This window comes from Lemur catta, chromosome 15 (assembly GCF_020740605.2).
Source record: "Lemur catta isolate mLemCat1 chromosome 15, mLemCat1.pri, whole genome shotgun sequence".
Classification (NCBI taxonomy): Eukaryota; Metazoa; Chordata; class Mammalia; order Primates; family Lemuridae; genus Lemur; species Lemur catta.
In genome coordinates this window covers 22,829,845-22,852,983 of record NC_059142.1, presented here as the reverse complement: position 1 = coordinate 22,852,983, position 23,139 = coordinate 22,829,845, and positions in this window count along the sequence as shown.

Here is a 23,139-nt window from a genome sequence, read left to right as displayed (position 1 = left end):
TTGGGGGGAGCAAGGCACACTTTGGGGATAGTGTGCGGAGAGGCTGTCCACACAATCACACTCGGGGTCTTTCCAGGTCAGTTTCCATCCAGCAGAGCGAGTGAGAGCAAATCAGGCCCAGCCCTCTGGCATTGGGCTCTTGTCTAGGAGACACAAAGGCAAACGAGGAAGGAAAGACACGAACACAATTTATTCTTCTTTTTAGTCCTCCCAGTGCCTGCAAAAAAATCCATTTTGAAACCATGCAACTGAAGCTTGTTCAGAAAGAGTGTTTGTTGCTGTGATTGTTAAGGTTTGCACAACTATTGAGGGGCAGACCCAGTCAGAGGGCCTGACGCATCTGGCTTAGGGCAGTTGTTACCACCACGTGGTGAGTGGGGAGGTGGGAAGGGAAAATGGAAGAATGAAGACAAATTCACCAATACCTATCATCTGGGACAGGATGGAAACAGAGGCAGGAAGGAAGCACTGAGTTCTATGTGTGTTCTGAAGGGGAAAGTTCTCGTGCATTTGCAGGGGTCATTACAGAGAGATAGATGGTGCCTGCCAGGAACACATGCCCACCTCAAAAAAAAAAAAAAAAAAAAAAGGAAGATCACACATAGAAAACACTGTAAAGCTCTGCGTGGGCATCTCTGTCCTCCCCTAAGACCTTTCTCCAGACTGTCAGCACCACAACAGGAACCGGGGCCTGGGCAGAGCTACTCTCCGTGCTCTGCAGAGCCTGGCACAGAGTGGGCTTCCGAACACTGTCTGGACTGGACGGAACCACAGGCGATCAGACCCAAAGCTTCAGCAGGACAGAGTTGACCACAGAAACGTATTTGCATGGAAGCATTTCAATTCAGTGTTCGCTTAGCCAATGTGTACTAAATATCCAGCACCGTGCTGGACTCTGGGAGAGAGGTGAGATACCAAATAGCGTATAAAGAAAAGAAAAACAGGTGAGATGCGGAGTGTTTTTAGATGAAAAGAAGCAAAGGGGGTAGGACTCAAGTTCATCAATCTATGGGTCATATTAGGTGTGAGGCATTTAATAGAGAGTATTCCATGCAATCCTTATCATGCCCACATTAAGAGTGTACTACTGTTCTCATTTCACACATGAGAGACCTGTGACTCAGCGAAGTCAAACAACTCACCCGAGGCAATAAAGCTGACAGGGGACAGATTTGAGCTTCGATACAGGATTGCACAAACACAAAATCCACAGATCTCTCCCCTCTAACCACACTTCCTTCTAAAACATTCTACAAACTGTGATCCCTTAACCAGAGCACTCTCTCCAGCCCAACTGTCAATTCCATTTTAACACTAGATACCTCAAAACCGTAGTAGCATCAATAATAATTATCTGCATGTATTCACTATTGGATGTTGAGGCTTGAACAGTGAAAGGAATTAGATGGTATCATTAGGACCAGCGGCTGGAAAAATCAATGCTTGGGGCCCCGTCTCGTTCTTTGATTCTTATCACCCAGCCTCAGAAACGTGACTTCAGTTGGAATCCTAGATGATTGGGTTTTCTTTCTCTTTCTGATTTTATAATGTTAAGCTCCAAGGCCACAATAGCTTTTAATTCACTGCACACATGTGCACACATGTGCTTCTCCACTTTCCCATTTCTTCTGAGTTTCTGGGTTTGTCTCGGCTTACTTAATTCCAGATGCCTGAGGCTAACTTAAAATAATGAGGTCACGGGAGTAAATTTAACCTCCAACCAGATCATCAGGTCTGTAGGCCATAACTTCTTTACACTGATGATTCATGCGTTTAGTGGAGAGTTGGAAGCCCGGGCCTTCAATGTCCACGTGGTTAATTACTGTATCTCCTCACATCATGGAGACCGTTTTTCACAATTGAGTTGGTTGGGTCTCATGGACTGTGAAAAATTGAGCACTTGACATTCCTTCCTTCCTGCATTCACTCATTTATATAGTGATTATTTTGCTGAGTGGCTATTATTCATAATGACGAATAAGGTAAAGTCCCTGCCCTCAAGAAATTCAGGGTCTATGAACCTCAACATGTTATACTCTAACGCAACACCTGCTGCCATGAGAGTTTGTATAGCATGCGGCATCTAGATTTTTCCAAAGCATGAAAACTTCCGTTTTGGATTTTTAGAAACTTGGTACTGTCTTTGCTCTGTAAGAGGGGTTTACCTTGGTGTTCGGTTCTTTCCTTCAGAGCCAGGAAGACCTCGGAGTACCACCACATGTGCTGCTAGCCAGAAACAGGCAGGGAGTTGGGACGGGGGTCGCATGAGTTGGGAGTAGGGAATCGTCCTTCCTCAGGTGAAATGGGACCTTGGATGTAGTCTCCTTTGGTTTTGAATGGGCAGCAGAGGCCGATTTTTTTCCAGTCTGAAACATCAGTTACTACAGATTTCCTGTTTGCTCTGATTATTTGATTTTGTGATTTCAGAGCTGGACAGAGACCATCCCTTCTCCACCCTCTGTCCTCTTTCTGTCAGAGCCCACTAAAGACAGCCTAGTCTCAGACAGTTCTGGAGAAACGGTGACTCACTGCAATGACCATTGACTCGTAACTAAGAGAAACAGTGAATCACTAAGAGGTGGGGCCCCTTATAGACACCATGAAGGTGAAGAGGGGGACAAATTGCTTCTAAATAATAACTGCTCTTCACCTGCAGTTTCCAACTAACTCACAACTGTGCTGTCCAAGAGCAGAGGGAATGGAACACTCTCTAGTGGGCTTTGCGTGTGAGCATGTACATGCGTGTATGTGTGTGTGTTGGGGCTGGAGAGAGCTGCCATGCTGCTGTGCCACTGGAGTCCTACAGTAAGCAGAGAAGCAAGAGTCACTTGGAGACCAGTTCTTTGGGTTGGCAAGCACCTGCTTGCAAGTATTGGCTGTTGGGACAAACTTCTGGACCCAAACACACTTGCCCACTCCCCAAAATAGATACGTTGTTATTTGCTTTCCCTTAACCCCAACCCATGTGCTTCTACAAGACTTGTTGTCTGGTGTTGAATAGACAGGCAAGATGATAGCTATGCAAGTAAAGATGAATCATCTTTGAGCTTTGCTGTTTTAGTAGATAAAATACTTGGTGCATATCCAGGCTTTGGGACTTCCGTTTCAATCATCTTATCAAGGTACTCTGAGACTGAGCTCATGTAATGGAAATTAACTTTTCTGTCGGCAAGAAAGCAAGAGTGGAAGTACAATGGTCTGTAAAGGATGTGCTCAGTTTTCGATCTTCCATGCCACAAGAAGGAATGAGGAAGGAAGGGGTTGGTGTGGGGTAATGCACAATGGAAAAAAAAACATTGCTATTTGTTGTCTTTTACACAATTCTTTGAGTCACACAAATACACTTCCAGCCTGTGTCCCAGGCCTTATCTCTTTCATGAAACTTCAGTTTTTCAGAATTCCCTGAAGGCTTTCTAAAAAATGGAGATTTCTGGGCTCCACCTACCAAGATTCATTCAATCTACATATTTAGTTAGGGAAGGCAAGCAGTACCAAATGACCCCACAGTTTCAATGTCTGAACAAAAATAAGATAAAGGCTTATATTTCCATGCAAAAACCCAGTATGGGTCAGTGGGAATGGAGTTCTCTATTTCATTCTTGGTTATTCTGGGACACGAGCTCCCTCCAGCTCGTGGCTATATCATTTGCCATGGTCTCAGGAATCTTTCCTGGGCCCTCTGTGTCCATCCCACAAATGCTGAGATACTCTGCTCTTAACTGCTGCAGTGTGGAGACCATGTCACTTCTATCCACATCCCATCAGCAAGAACTGGTCTCATGGTCCCAGGCAGGGGTCTAGGTGATCTACTCTAGCCATGTGCCCAGGAGGAAAAGGCAACAAGTCTCAGACATGATCTGGGATGGGGACATTGGGTACATTTGAGGTTTACAACATAATGTTACAAATATGCATTTATTACAAGCATCCTTGGTAACTCCAACAAAGGTGGCTTGGAGCCCATTTTCTTGAGAAACTCCCATCCACAAGAACCTGGTGGGTAACAGCAAGTGGATGCCAATCCACTTTTGGATCATGGAGATTGGCTTGTGGTGGCAGAAATGGAAATGTGCGAGGCAAATGCCCACCATTATCCAAGTGTTCCCAGGAAAGTAGATCTTATTTGCAGCTACAGCTTCCCCAGCTGCAGCTCAAGCCCACAATTCCACAAAGAATGGAAGCTCAGCAATAAAGAAGCTTCTTCCATCTCCCTGAGACTCACGTTCTTCATCTGTAAAATGGGGGTGTGAACATATTACATAAAATGATCTAGTTGAAGTGCCTATCACACTGCCTGCCATACAGTTGGTGCACAGAAAAGTTAAAAAGTATTTAGCAGAGGACTGGCCTTCCAAAGTTCCAGGAGGGTGGTGAGGTCCATAGTTCAGAGGTACAGTGGACCCTTGTCACTCATAGTGTGGTCCACAGACCAGCACCATTTGCATCACCTGGAGTTTATGAGGAACACAGAATCTCCGGTTCCTCCACAGATCTGCTGACCCAGAATCCACCATTTATGGGATCTGCAGGCAATTCCACTACTGAATAAGATATGCATATTAAGGTTTGAGATTCCCTGGGATAGAGGCCATCTCCAACCTCTTCAGCTCAAGTGTCTTCATTCGAGGGTGACACGGTGAGGTCAGGGTGTGAGGGGTGGGGCCAGCACCGTTGACCTGGAAGGGAATAGGTGATGAAAATCATTTTGGGAAGGAGTCATTTCCATGACCTAACAGATCTCCTTTGTTGTCCTTGTCTTCCTAATAAAAGGCCCTTGGCTCCCTCAAGGTTCACTGAAAATCGCTGACATGAGGCAGATTGATTAATTAGAGAAAAGGCACACAAATTTATTTAACATGTATACGTGGGGGCCTTCAGAATGAAAATGCAAAGATACAGGGGAAATTGTCCATTTTTGTGCTTAGGTTGAACAAAGAATGGACAGCCATGTAGAAACATGATTGGACAAAAAGGGTATGAATTAATGTTAACAGACTGAGTGGGCAAACCCAGCAAGGCCTGTCTGTCTAGATCCTTCTTGGCCTCTCTGATCATGCCTTCCTTCCTTCTGGGAGTGGGGCAGGGCCCTCTCTGGAATGGGGGTCTTACGACCTACTGTCAAACAAGGAAGGTCAGATAATTTCTTTATAGCCAGTGTTTACACAGACTAATTTTAGGTTTTATGGCTGGCTTTCAGGGCAAAGAGGTTCTGGCTTTTATCACCTGCCTTGGGGAAGAGAGATTCTAGCTTCCACGGCCACCTCAGGGGAGAATGGGACTGAGAGGCAGGAGGACAGGGGAAGGTCAGAGAAAAACTTTGACTTCTGAGGCTGCTTCTGAGGTCCTCATCCTGGGGTACAGTTTTCTGAGCCTCAACAAGACTTTGTAGCCATTCATTTATTTAGTAAGCATTTGTTAAGCATATATTCTGATACTGTGTATCAGAAACCAGCACAGGTACTGGGGTTGCAAAGCTGAAGAAAACAGACATGGGGACTTTCTGTGTGCAATTTACACTGCAGCAGTTTATACTGCAGTCGATTTGGCTAAATTTTACTCAGTATTTACTATGTGCCAGACACAGTTGCCCCCAAGGAAGCCTCATAGTAATTCTCTGAGGTTGACACCTTTATTATCTTCTTTACCCAGGTGGGGTTGATGGGAGTGCTCGAGGTTCAAAAGTTTGGGTGACTTGGCCAGGGAGATGGGGATAGTTGCTGGCAGGCCAGGGAAGACCCCATGTTTTGGCTCTGAGATGCTCATTCATTGAGTGTCTTCCATACCCGGCCGTTGGTCTGCACGTATTCTGACAACGACGATGGAGCCATGACTTGAAGGCCACGTAGGGTTTTGGAGGCAGAGAAGAGTTTACCAGGAAGTGGGGCTTGAGTAAGCTTGGAGAAGGGCAGGAGAAGACAGAGTGCTCCTTGGGGAAGGGCTCATCTCTGGAATTAGGAGTGAGGCCTGACAGTGAAGGCTGCGTTTAGGAAATGGCAGACGTCTCACGCTGTGGCCAGAGCTTAGCACGTGCAGACCCAGAGTAGGCACTGAGTAATGATGGAAAGGGAGGCTCAGGCCAGAGCTGACGGGCCTTGCACGCTACTCCACAGAGTTAGTCCTTCATCCTTACCGACATGTGCAAGAGCGAAGAGGCCACAGTTCTGTTTCAGCACACTCACTCGCGCGGGAAGATGGAATGTGACTTTGGCACAGTTTGGCAGGGATGGTGAGCAGGGCACGAAGATGAACGCATTGTTTAGAAAGCTGTCATCGTATCCGTTCCCTGCCTCCACACCCTGCTGGGTAGTGAGGTAGCCACTGCTCGTAAGACTTTAACATGTGTTCCAATTCCTGGGGAACTTGTTAAAATGCAGATTCTGATGCAACAGGCCCGAGATCCTGCATTTCTAACAAGCTCCTGGGGATGCAGATGCTGCTTCTCTGGGGACCACACTGTGTGTAGCAAGATGTAGAGAAAAATGCCAAAGTACATAGAGCAACTACCCCACACCAGCAGTTTTGCTGAGCAATTCGCGTCTACATTTCCGTTCAATTCTCTTAACAGCTGAGAGGCACTTAGGATTTGTTATCCCTATTTTACTGACAGAAAAACTGATTTCAGAGAGGTAAGGTAACCTGTTCAAAGCTATGGACACATTTTAGCCCCGTCTCTCTGCATCTCTTATGCCATGTAGCATAAGAGTCAAAATACAGTCAGAGGCCCGTGAGCTTATTAAATTCGGATCCTTTTTGCAGAAACCAGGTTGCCCCATCTTAACCACAAGAAAGATTCAATCATTACTCATATCAAGAAGGGAAGGGAGAAGCACTTTTCTCTCTTTATCTTGTGACCAAGAGGGATGACTTTAAGAAACGGGCCTGCAAGACTGCGGGTGAGATCAGAGAAGCTGCAAGATCCATGAAGCAAGTGTCTTTAAACGCCGACATCCGATGCAGCATCTTGGGTGATGGGGGTGAGGAGGACGCAGGCACTGTGGGCCGGGAGGGGCCCGGGAGCCGTTTATTTCTCTGTGTGCATTCCGGTGGTTTGACACAGGCCTGGCAGGCAGCCCACGTAAAATCTCACTCTCGCTGCCGGGGATTTCGGGATGCAGGAAGCGCTCCAGAGGAGTTGCTTAATCTGCTATTGCAACATCCAGGACATCCATGCCTGGGATTTCCTGCTTCCTCTGGCCAGATCCGGAAAGCAAGCTAAAGGTCCCAGAAAGAGGCAATATTTAGGGTTCTAGGCTGAAAATATCCCCCAGGAGCAACTAGAGGCAGTGGCTAAGGAGGGCTCTCACTGTCTCCCTCTTGTCTCCAGCAAAGGCCGGCTGTCGCTTACTTGAGAATTGACTTCTGGAGCCCAGTAGCTGGGCTGGCAGGGCAGGTGTTGCCTGTGAACCACTAGCCTCAGAATCACCTAGCGTCTCTTAGAAGCATCCAAGTCCCTCCTTGGACCTACTGAATCAGAACTTTGGGAGTGAGGGTGGATCGCCATTTTTAATAAATTTTCCAGGTGATTCCTATGCACTGGGAATTACTTACAGCAATGTGAAAAACCTGGGACAGACAGAGAAAAGAATATGGGGCTCTGGAGTCAGGCAAACCTCCCAGACTTGTGCCCATTCTCTAGCTTATTAGCTAAGTGATCTTGTGCAAATCACTTGACCTCATTGACTCCTGTCTGTAAAATGGGTTTATGGTGCCCTACACAGAAGGTTGTTGCGAGGGTCACAATAAGACTGAGTCTGCAAATTCTTGCTGCCTATCAGGTGCTCCGTAAATACTTATGGGATTAAATCCAGCATCTCCCAGGCCCCAGTCTTGCTTCTTGCTGAAATAGCCTCAGGTGCTCATCTACCTAGGACGTATGCGGTTGGTGAGTGGGAGGGTATGGGCAGGTGGGAAGAACTTGGATGGTGTAATAGGATTTATTCTTATTACATTTGCCAATTTCTAGGCTTTGAGATGGATGTAAGGATGAGGGCTTCAGCAGCCTGGGACATTGTGCTGACTCTAATAAGGGATGGGAAAGACATTGCCCTTGCACTCCACAAATTGAGGTGCAAACATGAGGCTTAGGATAGCCTCACAATGTGGCATAACAGAAAAGCAAAGGTGATCTTGGGCTGCATTACAAGAGGTATAAGTTTTGGAATGAGGGAGTAAGAGACTCACTTTTCTCCCTCCACAGATCAGAACAGCCTGAGGACTTTTACACGCTATGAGTTGGGGGGAGAATAGGTCTTAGCTTTACAGGAGAGGAAATTGGGTGGTGACAGGAGTCAAGACCATATAGCTGAGAAGTGTTTGTAGGGAGTGGAGCAGTTCAGCCTAAATAAAAAGAAGCAATACTACTGCTGTATGCAGCGACCTAAAAGCATGAATTGGGGAAGTCGGCTGAAGGCGCAGAATCAGGACCAGTGGGTAGAAAATGCAGAGACATACACTTTAGTTTCTCGCAGGGAAGAACGTCAGTGATGCTAGCATTATTGTATTCCTCTACAAGTGGTTGCATTGCTTTATGTCATCGGTCCTCTAATAGCTTTGCCAAGTAGGTACTTTTTATCCATTTTTTCAGATGGGGAAAATGGGTTCAGAGAGGGGAAGTGACTTGGCAAAGTCACGCAGATCAGAAAGGGTGGCACCAAGAGCTAAAGGTCAGGACTTCGAATACTCTGCTCACTCCACTGTGCTGGGTTCTTTATCTGTCAGCAGAGGAGCCTGGAGAAGAAATGCATTGCTTGGAAAGGCACGAGCCCCCTGCCATTGGAGGTGATCACCTGTCAGAGGGTCCTGGATGGGATTCAGGAAAAGCAGCGGAGTAGATCCTAGGAGTTAAGATCTTACACTCTGAAACCATCCGCCACCTCAGTAACTCATGTGCTGAGTTTTGTTTGTTTCTTTGTTTGTTTTTTGCTGTTTCATAGACCTGCCATAGTCTAAGTGTTTGTCATGGAGCCAGGTACCTGTAAGGAGTGCCCAACAAATGACAGCTCTTAAAAAGGGCTAAAGTCATCTTTGATGGCTTCACGGTCCTCCCAGTCCTGAGAGTGCACGGACAGTTGTCCCCTGTTCATCACACATGGGGTGAGCCTTCCTTCCTCCTTCCTTGGGATTCCTTGGAATCAGCTTTGACTTTAAGTCTCTGCTCCAGACACTTGCCTATTCCCAAAAGTTCACCCTTCAGTCCCAAACTTGATGTGGAGGAATTCCACGCTGAGTTAAAGCCAGGATCACCAACGAGCATACAAGAGGAACACTCATGGAAGTTGTAGAGGCTCTGCTTCTTGGAGCAGAAAGAGCGTGACTTTGGATTTGAATCTAGTGCCTCTCACTGCTTGATGGAGAGTTTGAGTAAGTCGTTTAACATCTTTCAGCCTCAGTTTGAAGATCATTGAGTGGGATTATCAACACCCCACAAAGCTATGCAAAATCTAGGCCACTCACATACGTAGGACTGTGTACATGCTTAGGGCTGTCTGCACGCTCAGGGAAGACTTGAAAAGACCCTAAGCTCTCACCTCTGACTAATTTTGAGGCACGGAGCAAGCAGAAAGTCAAGGCTAAGGCAGAGTTGTAAACAGCACTGCTGATATTGAAGGTGATCCCAACACACAGAGCTCCCCGGCAAAGACTAGAAGACTTATTGTTTCCAGGAATTTGAGGAAATTTCTGCCTAATCATGGCTGACCACTAAGCTAATTGAGAAGAGCCTTCAGTGGCTACATGCGACCAAAAAAATGTAGACTTTATACAATTATCTCAGAAAGGTCATTAAATAAACAAATAAAAAACAAGAACAAAATGTGGGTGAAGAATTTGATTTTCAGATTTAAAATGTTTAGTTTCCAACCAAAATTATAAACATGCACAGAAACAAGGACCTAGGGCATAGACATAGGATAAAATCAAAATACAACAAAAGAAGTCAATATAAACTGTCCCTGAGGAAGTCCAGATGTTCCATTCACTAGATCTCAAAAAATCTAAACTTTCACTTTAAGAACTAGAAAATCAAGAGCAAACTAAGCTGAAAGCTAGCAGAAAGAAGGAAATAATACAGAGAAAAATAAAAATAAATAAAATGGAGAATAGAAACACAATAGAGAAAATAAGCAAAATACATTAGTTCTTTTAAAAGATGGACAGAAATGACAAACATTAACTAGAATAATTAAGACAAAAAGAAACAACCCCCCAATTACTAAAATTGGGAATAAAAGAAGTGACATTACTATAACCTTACAGAAATGAAAAAGATTTTTTTAAAAGATACTATGAATGACAGCATAAACAGCTAACAGATAACATCATACATAATAATGGAAGAGTGAGATCTTTCTCTGGGAGATCAGGAACAAGATAAGGATGTCTGTTCTCAACACTTCTGCTCAACGTGCACTGGAGGTTCTATTCGAGGCAATTAAGCAAAGAAATAAATATAAGACATACAGATTGGAAAGGAAGAAGTAAAAATATATCTGCAGATGACATGAGCTTATATATAGAAAACCCTAAGGAATCCACACACACAAAAAACCCATCCTCTATTATTATAGAACTAACAAACAAGTTCAGCAAGGTTGCAGAGCAATTGAATTTCCATATACTAGTAATTTAAAATGAAATTAAGAAAGTAATTCCACTTATTATTATAAGTACCCAAAAGAATAAAATACTTAGGAATAAACTTAATAAAAATAGTGTAAGATTTGTGCATTGCAAACTACAAACATCACTGAAAGAAATTAAAAAGGACTTAAGAATGTAGAAAAAACATCTCGTGCTCATGGAATAGAAAACTTAATATTGTTAAGATGGCAATACTTGTGATGGTTAATTTTAGGCATCAAATTGCTGGATTAAGGAATCCCTGGAAATCTGGCAAAGCATTATGTTTGGGTGTACGTGTGAAGGTGTTTCCAGAGGAGACTGGCATTGAGTCTGAGTGGACTAAGTGGGAAAGATCCACCATCAATGTGCAAAGTCACCATTCAATCAGCTGGGGGCCTGGACAGAACAAAGACAGAGCAAATTGCATGTGTCGATCTATCTGCTGAAGCTGGAGTATACTCTTCCTCTGCTGTCCTTGGATGTCAGAACTCCAGGCTCCCCAGCCTTAGGACACCAGTACCTACACCAGCAGCTTCCCTGGTTCTCAGGCCTTTGGACTTGGACTGAGCCATGCTACCAGCATCCCAGGGTCTCCAGCTTGCAGGCAGTTTGTCTTGGGACTTCTCAGCCCCTATAATTGTGTAGCCAATTCCCCTAACAAATCCCCTCTCATATATAACTACATTTCTCTATATGTCCTATTGGTTCTGTCTCTCTGAAGAATACTAATATATTTCCTAAATTATTCAGCAGATTAAACACAATCTTTATCAAAATATCACTGCCACTTTTATAGAAACTGACAAGCTGATCCCCAAATTTATATTGAAATTCAAGCAACCAGAATACTCAACAGTCCTGAGAAAGAGGAACTAAGTTGGAATACTCACAACTTCAATTCTTTTTACAAAGCTACAGTAATCTTATAAGAATAGACATGTAGATCAATAAAATAGAATTGGAAGTTTAGAAACAAACTCGTGCATTTATAGTCAATTGTTTTTGACAAGGGTGCTGACATAATTCAGTGGGGAAAAAGTAGACAATCACTGAATATTACTGGGAAAACTGGATAGCCACATGCCAAAAAATGGAATGGACCCCTACCTCATACCGTATACCAAAATCAACTGAAAAAATTAAAGACCCAAATGTAAGGGATAAAAGTATTAAACTCCTAGAAGAAAATAAAGGAATAAATCTTCATGAACTTGGATTAGGCAATGGTTTTTTTTTAAATGATACCAAAAGCACAAGCAATGACAGAAAAAAACAGATAAATTGGACTTCATCAACATTAAAAAACTGTTGTACTTCACAGGGCACTATTCAGAAAGTGAAAACTCAGTCCTCAAAATGGGAGAATATAATTGCAAATCATATGTCTATTACAGGTTTAGTGTCTAGAATACATAAAGAACTCTTACAGTGCAATAATAAAAAGACAAATAACCCCATGTGAAAAACAGGTATATGACTTGAGTAGACATTTATTCAAGGAAGCTATACAAATGACCAATGAGCACATGAAAAAATGCTCAACATCATTAGTTACTAGGAAAATGCAAATCAGAACCACCATGATATACCACTTTACACCCACAAGAATAGCTACAATAAAAAAGATGGACAGTTGCAAGTCTTGGTGAGACTGTGGAGGGATTGGAACCCTCACACATTGTTGGTGAGAGTGTAAAATGGTGTAGCCACTATAGAAAACAATTTGGCAATTTCTCACAAAGTCAGAGATAGAGTTACCATGTTATCCTGCAATTCTACCCTAGGTAACTACCCAACAGAATTTAAAAGATGTACTCATACAAAAAATCATACATGTGTGTTCATAGCAGTATTTATCCACAGTAGTCCAAAGTAGAAACAATTCAAATGTCTATCAACTGATGAATGGATAAATAAAATATCATACATCCATACAATGGAATATTATTCAGCCATAAAAATGAATAAAATATTGATATATACTACAACATGGATGGGCCTTGAAAACATTATGCTAAGTGAAAGACGCCATCACAAAATGCCACATGTTGTATGTGAGATGTGCAGAAGAGGCAAGTTGAGAGAGACAAAAGTAGATTAGTGGCTGCCGGGGGCTAGGAACCCCTAATGGGTATGGGATTTCTTTTCTAGGTGTTGAGAATGTTTTGGAATTAAATAGTGGTGATGGTTGCATGACTATTTAAATGTACTAAAACCACTGAATTGTACACTTTAAAAGGATGAGTAACTATTATATCTCAATTTTAAAGAGCTATGCTATAATAGATGTAGATCATTGACTATTACTTGGCACATGAGTGATGTACAGTAACTGTTTGTTTTCTTTTTTTTTCCTTTCTTGTTCCACTGTGCTCCCAGTGTGGACTCCTTGCCTCTGAGAGTCCCTGCCAGGGACGTCAGCTTATTGGACTGGGAAGTCAAGTTCATAATCAATCCCATGTCAAGCCTCAACTTCCTAAAGGCCTGATATCTCTTTGGCTTCAGATTCATTTCCATGATTTAGAGGCAAATCTCAGATTATGAGTTGGAAATCGCTACCATATTTGGTGGATTTTTCCCACTCCTCAGCTAGCAGGTATGAGGATACGGCACCCAGAGAAGGTGTGACGTGCCCAGGCCAGACCTGGAAGCCAGCTCCCGCCCCGCCTCTGGGGCTCTGCATTCCACTGTCCTTGCTGTCCTCCCTCGCTGCCTTCCTGCCTCCCCTTCCAGGATCCCTCGTGGCCCTGTCCAGGGGGTACAGGCGGGTGGCCGGGGGCCAAATGACGCTGGGAGGGGCCGTGAGGCCTGTGTCTTGGAAAATGCGTGTGTAGTGATCCAAAGGAAACAAACAGGCTGCTGAAAATAAGCCTCGACCGCTCTGCAGGGCACCGCAGGAGGAAGGAAGCTGCTTCTCCATGTGCAAAACGCGATCGGAGCCCACTGCTCAGCGGTTTCGGGACTCCAGGCCTTGTGAGAAAGGGAAGGATGAGAAATAGAGCGCTCGTTTCTGGACAAGAAAGTGGGAAGGGAACTTCCTTGCTCTGAGGTCACTTTTACTAGAGAGGCATTTTCAGCTTCCATGAGTGGGCGTATGGGCGGGGGCAGGGACCCTGGGCGGGTAGGGGCGAGAAGACGGGGGAAGGGGCTCGGGGCCGAGGATGCACTCCGTGGGGCGGTGCCCGGTGGGGCTTTGAGGTGAGCGTGGACTCCAGAGTGGAAGCTGGTATTTAACGTCCAGTTGTGTCTCTCCTGAATGGGATTCCTGAAGCCTTCACAACGCAAGTGACATCGCCCTGCCTCGGGGTGGCCGTGCAGTAGGGAATGGCCCAGAGGGAGGTGAATGCCAGGTTCATGGTTGAGGTGCAGAAGTGGTTAGAGGCGAGAGGGAAAGCCCAGAGAAGTATTTCAGACTGAGAAGTGGAACACACACACACACACACACACACACACACACACACACACACACACACACTGGGAATGTGGCACCTGGGGAATCCTCGGGCATTCTGGGGGGCAGCAGACTGCTGGCCTCAGTGTGCGGTGGAACCAGGAGCTACTGCAGAGGGGACAGGAAAGGCAGCCCCTGCAGGCTAGAGGACTTGGGGACACTGGAGCAGGGACGGGTGCTGGGCTTTCCTGGAACTTCAGAGGCTCCATGAGGAGAACGGGCCGAAGGGGGCGTGAGGGGCCCGTGGTAGAAGGGAAGGGCACGGATGACACCTTGGGAGCCCGGCCTGTGGCTCTCATGAGACCTTGGAAGGGAACGTCGCTGCCACATAGAACCACCGCAGTAGGTGCTAGGTGTGTTGGGACGGAGGAGCCAGCTGATGTGCCAGGCGGGGCAGAGGGCTCGGAGCCACAGCCTGGCAAAGTACGAGGAAGGATGGGGACAAGGGACGTGTTACCTGTGAACGTCACGGGTGCTGTGTGTTAGGATGAGTGAAGGTGGCTCAGTGTCAGGGGCCAGGACTGTGTGTCACAAAGTGGACAGTATTTATGCCAGGCATGCAGAGAGGGTGTAGTCCCGAGCACGGACCCATGCTGGGCGCTGGGAAGATGAAGGCCCGCAGCAGGGAGGACGCTAGTGACACGAGTGCTAGAGAGAGGCACTAAGTCCCAAGGATGACTAACTCCCAGGAGGGGCAGTCAAACTTCTGAGTGGTGGGGGCTCAGGGACAGGGACAGTGGGGACCAGGGCCAGGGCTGACCAAAAACGGCCTTCTGGGAGGACTCAGAACTCTCTCGAGATCTGGCCTCATGTTCCCACCCTTGGCCTCGTCCTCCCCATCTGCCCCAGTGGCCTGTCCTCACCGGCCAGGCTGCCTGTCAGGACCAGGCCCCCGTGTGTGGTGGGGCTGGGCCCCGTGCAGGGACACACAGGTGTAGCACAAAGCCTCATGGAGGCTGCAGTTCCTGACAGCTGAGCCCAGGGCTGAGGCTGGTGGCGGGCCTGGCTGTCCCCTGCTCCAGCGTGCCCTTCCCTTCTCCAGCTGCCCAATAACGCCCTCGCCGGAGGAGGAGCTTGTGAAAGAAGGTTGGAGGTGTGAGGCAGTGGGCCCAGCTCTCCTAATGTCAGACTTCCAGTCCAGACACGGCAGTGGGGCCAGACACCCAACCCCTCTGCCACCACTCGGCCATCATTCGAGCTGGGTTACTACAACAGACTCTCAGTAGAAATGGAGAGGACTTCGAGACATCTCATCCAGAGGTTTCTCTTTACAAACAGCAAAACAGAGGCCCTGAGATAATGTGTCCCAGGTCACTGAGGAAGCTGGTGGCAAGACCAAGAGCAGGGCCAGAACCCAGGCGTGCTGGCTCCAGCTCACGGCCTTCCCACGCATCGTGCGCCTCCCAGCCGGTGCAAGACTTTCGGATCATGCAACAGGATCAGCAAGTTCTGGCTCTGCCGCTCATTCACTAGTTGATTTTGGAAAGTCAACGAACGTCTTCGAACCTCAGTGCCCGCATCTGTAATGTGGGCGTAATGTAATCAGAGTGTCACCAGCTTCATCAGACTCAGCCGGAGGGCACCCTCTCCAGCTCTTGTCCTCCACGTGTGTGACAAAGGATCTTAGCCTCCTGAAATAGTCCCCCAGGCACAACTGGACCCAGTGGGACTCTCGTGTGGTGTCACCAACATTCAAACAGACACATCCATTTGCTCCAGGCTCTGCCTCTGCCTTGAGAAGCCTGGTGGCCTTCTGTTGGGGACCATTGTGCGGCCCCGGGTATGCTGAGCTCCATGCTGTGCAGTCGTTTCTGGGGGGGGGGAGCATGTGTCTGCCCTCTCCGTGTGAGGGTTGTCCAGAGGAGCAGTATCCAGGCAGTGTGGCTGTGCCTCAGTGCCCCACAGAATTTTTAGTAAAATAATTGTTTTGGTTTGTATTTGGAGTTCTCCAAGGGGTTCATAAGTTGTAGATCATTAGGAGCTGGGTCAGGGGATTTCTCTGAATGACAGACACCAGACTCTGCTAAATGCACCAGAGATGGTGCCACTCACCAGACATCCCGTCTGCTCCTCGACACTCCCCAGATCCCCTTTGCGTTCGATGGGGTCCTGTGACTAGTTCTGGCCGATGGCTGGAAGTGATGTCGCTCTGGGTTAAGGCCCGGGAGATCTAGTTCTTTCTTGCCCTGACTCAGGAACTGGTGACATTCCACATGCCAGATCCCCGATTAAATACGTGAAACAGAGTCCTCTCTCTGCAACGGGCTCTGCAGGAGTGAGAAAGAAACTTCTGTGGTTAAAGCTGCTGAGATTTTGAGATTGATTATTGCTGCAGCACAACCCAGCCCATCCTGACTAATGCGTTAAAACAAAGTTTGCCTCGCCTAACCGAGACGCTCTCACCTGCCTAATCGTATGGGGCCAGGTTTCTTCTTCCCTTCAGATGTGGTCTCCTCAGCAGATGGCTCAATGTCACAGCCACCAGGCTTCTTGTAGACATTCTCCAGGTGCCCATACTGGCGAGAGCTTCGCTCAGACTGGGGCTGAGCTCTCCTTTACTGTGTTGTCAGCAGTCCCTCCCTGCAGCCCCCATTTCCATGGTCTCTTTTGTCAACAACAGATTTCACCCGGGACTCTGACTTTCTGAAACTCTGAAAGCTAAAGAAGACAGAACTGTGGGTGTCGCAGTTTTCCCTAAATTCTCATGAGCTACAAATTCTCATGAGCCTCTGGCTCTGTTCCTCATCTTCTCCCACAAGGACCTGACACGCCCGTCCCTCGCCCCACACTGCATCCTCTTCCTGCAGGGGTCCCAGCACGCAGAGCAGCATTGGCTAACTCCACGGGGTGCTTGCGGTGCGCCACTGCTGTGCCTTGGCTACTGCCGCTCTCTGCAGGACTCTGCTTGCTGCTGGGGGAAACCCCTTGGGGTTAGGGCCAGCGTGTGGGTGAAGACTGTCATGGGTGCCTGACCAGCTGAGCCAGCTGCATCTGCAGTCCACACCCAAAGAACTGTGGGGAGTTTCCGCCTCCTTTCAGGAATCTCCCTCCCCACACTACCCCGGGCCTTCTTGAGCACCTCAAGCATGGCAGCAAGGTGCCCATCCCCTCTCTCCCCTTCAGGGGACAGATGATAGAGGTGCTTAGTATAGGCACTGCTGCTGCATTTCTCTGATGGCTCCCAGCTCTGGGGGGGCCAATGTGATTCCTATGAACTCTGGAGAAGAATAGATACCACCGAGCATCCATTGCTTTAGCCTGTGAGTTCACAAGCTCCCCACACATCTACAATTCTGGGACTGTATCGTCAATTATTTGCTTAGAGACACTGACTATTTTGAGCACCAGGACATCTTCCAAGGAAGAGCCCTAAATGTTTTCTCGCCTGGTAGATATCTCAGATAAGGTTACGTATCTCTGAGACTTAGCCTGGATTCTGCTACATCCATGATATAAAGGCGACATAGCACAGTGGTTAAGAATGTGAGCTTTGGTGCCAGGCTGCATGAGTCTGAACGTCAGCTTTGTTGGTTTTAGGCCAGATACCCTCGGGAGCTTCCTTAATGTCACTGTCTTATTTAAGTCATCCATAAACCAGAGCCCTTGGGAGGAGTAGATGTGATAATGTGCTAAGTGCTGAGTGCTGAGTACTCAGTGCCAGCCGTATAGGAAACATTCCACATGACCCAGGTGTTCCCTCCTTCCTGCCTGCGGGGTCCCCAGTTCCGTATTGCACAGACTTGCCCATGTTAATTTTCCCAAAACTGGTTTCTTCTTGCCACTCTCTTCCTACACAGCTTGGGTGACTTCGAGCCATCATACACCATCGGTTTATAAAATACAGCTAAAGGCCCTCATCTGGGCCTTCAAGACCCTCCACAATGTGCCCCCAGTTGACCCCTCCAGACTTGTTTCCATCCATTCCCCCCAAGAGCCCCCATCTCCTCCTGCTGACCTCCCTATTCTCACTAAAGCTCCCCACTCTGGCCAAGACTGGATCCGGGCCTCTTCCTCCATCTCTTCGAGCCTTACTCACTCTGCAAGGCTCACTGGAAGGAAGTCCTCCCTGACTAGGCAGACATTGTTTGTCACCCATATGGTAATTAGTCACCTGCAGAACCGCTTCTCTGTGGTTTTGCTTTTCCACGTGATCTTTCCCCCAGCATAGAGCTCTCTGAGAGCAGGCACTGTTTCCATAGTTAATGTTGGGCTTTCAGCTGGTACTCAGTAAAGGCTGGCTGGCTAGACGGATGGATGGTCATGGGTCTTAGAAGACTCCTAAGGGCTGGAGACACCAGGTGAGGATTACAGTAGATTTCCAAATTCCCCTGGGGCCCTAGGGGCACACAGAGGAGAGCGAAGCTCTTCTTTGCCACCCGTGGGAGTTTGGGTGGAGCTGGGAGAATGCACTGGCTCCCTCTTTAGCCAATAGCCACTGTCACCTCTCCTGCAAGGCTTGTCAAAGCCATCACTTAGCAAATAGGTCTTCAGTTAAGGGTCAAGGTTCAGGGTCAGACCCTGAACCTCCAGTGGCAGATTTAGCTTTTACTAAGGATGTGGCCTTTGCAAATTCATTAGTCTCTCAGCACCTTGGTGTCACCACCTACCTTTAAAACACGGGTAGCAACCACCCCTACCTCACCTGGGTGTGAAGATGACATGAGTCGGGGGCACATGAGCCGTTAGAATGCTGCTCCAAGGAACACCAATAAGCATTCTCTATGTGACCATTTTGACCAGTGGGTTTGGTCAGTGTTATGTGAAAAGAAAAATCAGACTCCAGCCCCATCTCTACCACTGCTAGCTCCATGATTAGGGACATACTCTCCCTCTCTGAGCCTCTGTTTAATTGCCTTTAAAATAAAGAAAATCATGCCTATGATAAAGGGATGAGGGGGAAATGAGATCTTGTTTATTTAGCCTAGCGAACTGTGCCTGTCCTGTACGGGCATCGTGGGTGCGCTCCCACTCTCTTCCACTTAAGTCTCCCTTTTCTGCCTGGCAGAGTGGCTGGGCCGAGACAGTAGCAAGTGAGGGAAACAGGTGCACGGAGAAAATGCAACTTGGTGGCTTCAACCCTGCGGTCGGTGTGGGTCTGCTGCCACCTGCTGGAATGAGAAGGTATGACATGGCTCTGTGCTCTCTGCTGCCACCTTATGGTGAAAGCGGTTTACGACAGGCGAGCCGGTTTGCCTGCTCGTGTTCCTCCCTACTCCTCCAACAGCGGCTTTTACTCTCCCACCCTGCCTTCTCTCCCACCCTACCTGTGGAGCAGGTACCAAGTGCGGGATGTTGTATGAACTGCAATGAAAAGATAATGTATTGCAATCCTTAAACATGCTCACTTCATAACTTTTGAACTAGTAATTCTGTTTCTAGGGGTTTATACCAATGAAATAATCAAAGATGCAAACGTGTGTGTACAAGGATATTTATATACCATGCTATCTTTCTTATCTAGAATTGGAAGCAGTCCATATGTTCAACAAGGCCAATATTTGCATAAGTTATTTTATATTTATAGAATGGAATATTATGCAAGCATCAGAATAATATTTTTGAAAAAATAATGGATAACAAGGAGAGTGTAAGTTTAGATGTAAAAGACCCAGATACAAAATTGTATTCACAGGTGATCCATAGTTAAGTATATTGCATAGTTTTAATTTGATTACAATAAATTGAAAATGTTTTATTTGAAAAAAAAGAAAAGATAAAGGAGACAGAAACAGTCTGGTATAGATAAGCCATGCTCATCCTTTAATGGACCTAAGAAATATGTGGGGAACTTTATTACAATATTTTTAAAGCAACTTTCTTAGCATACAATGTGTTTACATACAATAAAGTGCATGCATCTTAAATGTATATTTTGATGCATTTTGACAAATGTATATACACCTAAAACCACTGCCCCATCCAAAATATAGGACATTCCTATTTTCCCAGAAAGCTTTCTTGTGGTGCTTGGTAGTTGATCTTCACCACCTTCTACCCCAGGCAATCCCTGGTCTGATTTCTGTTGCCATAGTTCAGTTTTGCCTTTTCAAGAACTCTATATAAATGGAATTGTACAGTATTTTATCTGTCGTGTTTGGCTTCCTGGCACAACAAAGTGTTTTTGAGATTTATCCATGCTTTTGTGTATATGGGCAGTTTGTTTCTTTAATAGTTAAGTGGTATTCAAATGTATAAATATATAGCAATTTGTTTATCCATTCTCTTGTTGATAGATGGCTGTTTCTAGTTTCATACTATGGTGCAAAAAACTGCAGAAATTTTGTGTACAAGTCTTTGGCTTTTATTTGTCTTGAGTAAATTTCTAGAAGTGAAGTTGATAGGTCATAGGGTAAATGCATGTTTAACTGTATAAGAAATTGGCAAACTAATTTCCAAAGTAGTTACACCATTTTACACCCCCAGTGCAGGGATTCCAGTTGTCCATATGCTCACCAGAGCAGGATAGTTTTCACATGTTTTGAACTATTAGCTATTCTATAATGCATGTGAAGTTATATCACATTGTGGTTTGAATTTGCAATGCTTTGATGATTAGCAATGTTAAAAATTTGTCCAGGTGCCTATTGAACATTTATTTCTCTTTTTGAGAAAGGACTATTAAAGTCATTTGGCCATTTTTATTATTGACTTGTAAGAGTTCCTTTTATATTTTGGATATAAGTTATTTTTCAGGTATACGTATTTTGTGCATTACGTGACATGCCTTTTTAGTTTCTTAATGATGTCTTCTAAGGAGTAAAAGTCTTCAAATTTGTTGATGTTCAATTTAGCAATATCTTTTTTCTTCTCTCTCCCTTCTTTCTTTCCTTTCTTCTTGTTAGTGCTTTTTGGGTCCTCTTCAAGAAATCTTTGTCTACTCCTAAGTTGCAAAGATACTCTTCTATGTTTTCTTTTCAAAAACTCTACACAATTGTTTATCGCTTAACAGTGGGGCTACATTCTGAGAAATGCATTGTTTAGTGATATTGTCACTGCGCAAACACCATAGAGTCTACTTACACAAACCTGAACGGCCATATGGCATAGCCGACTGCTCCTAGGCTACAAACCAGTAGAGCATGTTACTGTACTGAATGCTGTAGGCAATCAAAACACAAATATAACACAGTGCTAATGATCTTTGTGCATGTAAAGATATCTGAACAGAAAAGATACAGTAAAAATAAATACAGTATTATAATCTTATGGGATCGCCTTATGACACCACTGTGGTATGTATGTGCAGTCTGTCATTGACCAAAATGTAGTCATGCGGTACGTGATTGTAATATTAATTTAAATTTTTACTTGATGGTCCATCTTGAATTGGTTTTTGTATATGATGTAAGGTAGGATGTGAGGCTTTTTTTTTTAATGGATATCCATCAAGCCAGCACCATTCCTTGCAAAGACTGTATTTGTCCATTGAATTACCTTCCATAAAGTCAACTAACCATTTACTTATGGGTCTATTTCTGGACTCTGTTTTATTTCATTGCAATAATTGATTATGCCAATGCCACACTGTCTTGATTTCTATAATTTTATGGTAAATCCTGAATCAGATTGAAAGTATCTAACTTTATTCTTTTTTCATAATTATTTTGACAATCATAGGTCCTTTGCTTTTTCAGATAAATTATGTGGCTTATCAGTTTCTATAAAAAGGTCAGCTGAAATTTTACTGTATTGCTTTGACCTTATAGATATGCTTTGACAGAAATGGTGTTCAAGCTCCTATTCCATGAATGTGGTACAGCTTTCCATTTATTTTGGTTTTCTTTAATATTTCCTTATAGTCTCTTATAGTTTTCAGTGTAGATGTCTAGCACATATTTTGTAAAATTTATCTCTAAGTATTTTATGCCTTCAGATGCTATTTGAAATTGTATTCCTTTTATTTAATTATTTGTTTCATTTGTCATTAGTATACAGAATTACAATTGATTTTTGTATATTGATCTTGTATCGTGAGTCCTTGCTAAATTCACATATTAGTTGTAGTATTTTTATAGATTCCTTAGGATTTTATACATTAGAGATAATGTTATTTGTGAACAAAGACAGCTTTATTTCTTCCTTGACAATCTGTATATCTTTTATTTCTTTATCTTGCTTTATTTTGCTAGCTAGGATAGCCAATGAAATATAAAAATAGTTGGAGCAGCTATCTTTGCTTTGGTACCAGTCTTTGATGGAAAGTATTTACTATATTACTATTATGTATTTTGTTACCTGCGCAAGTTTTCAACTATTATCACCTTTTATCAGATTGAGGACATGCTCTTTTATTCTTTCTTTACTGATACATTTGTTTTTCAATCATGGATTGGTTTTTAATTCATTAAATGACTTTTTTCTGTATATGTTGAGATGATCATCACATGATTTTTCTCTTGTTTTTGGTTCATGTGGGGAATTATATTAATTTACTTTTAAATGTTGAAACATTTAAAAACATCCTTGCATTTCTAGGATAAACCTCACTTGGTTACAATATAATATCATTTTTATATATTGCTGGTTTTAATTTGCTTTTATTTGGGGGATTTTTTTTTTTTTTTTGGGCAGAGACAAGATCTTGCTATGCTGCCCAGTCTGGTTTCAAACTCCTGGGCTCAAGCTATCCTCCTGCCTCAGCCTCCTGGAGTGCTAAGATTATAGATTTAACTATCACACTCAGTGAGAATTTTTGTGTCTATGTTCATGGGTAATATTGACCTACAATTTTCATTGCTTGTAGTGCTCTTGACAGGCTTTGGTATCACGGTCTTGCTGGACTCATGAAATGAGCTAGGAAGTGTTTCTTCTTTTTTTTCTGAAAGAATTTGAGAAATACTATTTTAAAAGGGCAAGTGATGGACTGAGAAGGTTCTCAGTCATATGACTTTGAACAATTAAACTCTCTGGGGTTTGTCTTCTCATCTGTAAAGTGGGGTTGATAATGTCCACCTAGCCAGTAGTAGTGAAGAGTAGGTGCAGTGATAGCTGACAAACTGCCTAGCAATGCACTCCGTGGGCCCCTACATACGGGAGGTGTTCTGTTACCAGCAAAGCATGACTGGTAG